This window comes from Hippocampus zosterae, chromosome 5 (genome assembly GCF_025434085.1).
Source record: "Hippocampus zosterae strain Florida chromosome 5, ASM2543408v3, whole genome shotgun sequence".
In the NCBI taxonomy this organism is placed as follows: domain Eukaryota; kingdom Metazoa; phylum Chordata; class Actinopteri; order Syngnathiformes; family Syngnathidae; genus Hippocampus; species Hippocampus zosterae.
In genome coordinates, this window is record NC_067455.1 from 24637321 (window position 1) to 24640903 (window position 3583).

The following is a 3583-nucleotide window of genomic DNA, read 5'->3' on the forward strand; positions in this document are numbered from 1 at the left end:
GACATCAGAGGCTGGATGAGATGGTGGCATTGCGCCGCCGGTCGAGAAACAACAACAGGGCGCCGCTGTAATTATTATGCAATGAACCACACCGGCGGCGCCTTTATTAAATGGAACCAGCGGAGCCATCACTAAAGCTTCCTGTTGCTGAGCTGAAGGAGACTCCCGTGAAAACACTTGATGAATGAGCCGCGCCGCCACATACGCAAAGACATTTGAGCCAGCGTGAAGGATCCAGTCGAAAAGCTGCCACATCCGACGCATTTAGCTGATGCTCCCATAAAATCACATTAAGTGACTTCATACTTGTTCAAGGACATTTCCGACAACAGATGGATATTGATGACTTGTTACGTTTTGATTGAAATTGTGAACTAAGTTTGCTTCAGAGATTATAGAGGTGAAAGAACGAGCGCAATGGAGCTTCTGGCATTCGTGCTAGACTTTGTTTCATCACCAAAGCTATTCAATTTGAACTTCATACAAATTGAATATGAAGTTTGAAGTTCAAATTCATAAATTGCACTTATCATTTGTGCAAGTCGTCAAAAAGTCGTGGTTTTTGACGACTTGCACAAATGATAACTGTTCAGTATTCATGTAAATTGAAAGGTTCGTTGTTTTTCAGTGGATGGCTCTTCTTTACAAATGACAAAAGGAGAGATGGAATCCTTTAATGCAGTTTATTAAAAGGATGGAAAAAAACGTCTGCACTGCAGCACGTTCGAGAACACCACTCTCGTAACTAAAATCACTTGCTGCTTCTCTTTAACAGCCAATCAGAACCTATCAACATAAAAACATGTCGAAGCAATTATTAAACAACGGAATATAATTTAGGTATGCTTTACATGAAATAATATGATGCTCAAACATAAAATCATAATAATAGAAACTTACATTCATGTGGTCCAAAACACACATGATCTGAGACTCCAATAATTACTCTTTGCAAATATATATTGGATGATGTGTTACTTTTGGCACAATGGCAATGTCATTTCTTATGAAATATAACATTTTGATGGCTATTTTTAAAAACCGCAAGTAAGACGCTTGGCTCACTAAAACCCCGCCTCTCATCGCCTGGCCGTTGTACCCCTTTCACGCCACTGTCCTAAAGCCGGCTCCTAATTTAAAAAACGATGTAAGCCGTTTCAAATCTTAAAAGGGGCCTTTTCAACTGTTTGTTGGTAATTTACCCAATTATACTGCATCCACCAATCTTGTGTACAGCTTATTTATTAACCTATCACAAAACATGTGCATCGTTGTGCTCTTTTTATTTGAAAATACATGTTCATATGTATGTCATTGTCATGTTCTGCTGTACACAGTACCGTATACCGTGTCACATTGTCCCCAGCAGGTCTCTTCTCATCTTGGCTACTGTACTGCTAAGGAAAAAAAGGTTCATTTCAATTAAGTGTCAAACCGAGGAGACACGCTTCTCGAGACTGTGTTTTCAGGGGTGGGTGATACCTGAGATTTTTCACATGGATGCAGTATTCTTAAACCCGTTGAAACTCTGCAACTATTTATTTATATTAGCTGCACATTGAGGAATAAATACAGTTAACCTCAATGCTAACTTTCAGTAAATCTGGAAAGAACACCTAATGTTGTTCAATCTTTTTTATATACTTATTCACAAGACAAAAACAAATGCAACTTCTAATGTCAGTGGAACGCGTCCGTGATACGGCATGCATAAAGCACGTCATCGAGTGATGTTCAACGAAAGAAATAGACGTGACATGGGGCCGTGTTCTAAATTTTGTAAACTCACACGTGTTTAGTAAATTTGGTCCCACATGCAAGGGATCATTTTATCATCTCGTTTGGCGAAAATATATTTTGTGGATAGAAGACAAAACTCCTTGATCTTATTTTTTAATGGAGACACTTACTAAATATGCCATGTCATTGCCATGCATAATAAATGAACAATCTGCTCTGACCACCACTGTCAACTTCAGGCTTCATGTTTCAAGTTTGGTTTAAGTCAAATGTAAATAAAAACAATCATTACCCAAAACAACTTTGCAGATTCGTCTTTGCACATGGATGCAGTATTCTTTTTTTCTTCTTTCTACCTACATTCTTGCTGCTAGAGGCTGTAAATTTCCCCAGTGTGGGACAAATAAAGGATCTCTTATCTTATTCACAAATGATATCAGTTGTCTCCCAAGCACCCTCACCCACCTGGACAAAGCCCAAACTGGGCTTTTGATGACATATAGGTCATGTGTGTGCGAAAGAGGCCCATGTCAGATTTGGGTGGAAAAATGGAATTAAGATGCAGTGCAAACGTCGCCTTTAAAATGGCACACAAAAGCAAAGCCACTGCATAGAAAATTGCATTATCTACTAAATTAAGTTCAGCAAAACATTGAATACTACTTATTCTTGCTCTGGGTAGGTATGAATGTTATTTCATGAAAGCTTGACTGCGGATTGGACAATAAAGAAAAACACATGCAAGGCCTCCCCACTGAAAATGTTCTGGGAATGTCCCTGCGTGTTTTACTGTCTAATTAAAGTCTTTTAAAATCATGGACAGACTCAGCTGTGTAACTAACAACCTGGAACAATTACAGGAAATGTGCGTAAGCCAGAGGTGGCACTATGGCCGAATGGTTAGCATGTCCGCCTCACAGTACAGAAGACATTGGTCCGATTCTCAGCCCTGGAGTTGTAGGGTTGGTATATTCTCTCTGTGCCAGTGTGGGTTTTCTCCAGGTACTCCGGCTTCCTCCCACATTCCAAAGACATGCATGGTAGGTTGATTGAATGCTTGAACTTGTCCCTTGATGTGATTGTGAGCGTGGGTGGCTGTGTGCCTATGTGTGCCTTGCGATTGGCTGGCAAACTTTTCTGGGTGTAACTCGCTGACTGCCGACTGAGGAAGCTAGAAATTAAAAAAGGAACTGGATTTCCTTTTTTAATCATCATCAGGCGCCGACAGGTATGGCAGCCTCGGTCACACGCTCCCTAGTATTATCCCTGTTTTTGTCATTTTCGTTTGTTTTTGGCGACCCTGAGCGGCTTACTTACACGAGGGAAAAGTTGCTGCTCATTGGCGAGTCTACGCTCGGTCTTTTTTCACCAGTACACGAAAATCCACAGGGTTTTTCGGAGCTAATCGCGAGCGGAGCGGCTGCGCTGTACGCAGCATGGAAACGCCGCCGGAGGGGGAAGCGAGCCGGCGTGCTCGTCAAGCTCCGGCAGCGTGGATTTCGAACCCCGCTCCCATCGATCCATCTTGCTAAGCTACGATCTCTGCCAAACAAGATGGATGAACTTCTTCTCCTCACAAAGACCAACAAAACATTTGCACGTTCTGCTGCGCTCTGCTTCACCGAAACCTGGCTCAGTGACCGCCATCCAGATCCCGCGCTACATCTACCCGGCTTCCGCCTTCTCCGAGCCGACCGCGACACGGAGCTATCAGGGAAATCGAAAGGTGGTGGGATTTGCTTCTATATCAACGAAGAATGGTGCACTGATGTCACGAAGCTCGACGCACACTGCAGCCCGGACCTGGAGTCGCTGTCTTTAAACTGCAAGCCATTCTACTCGC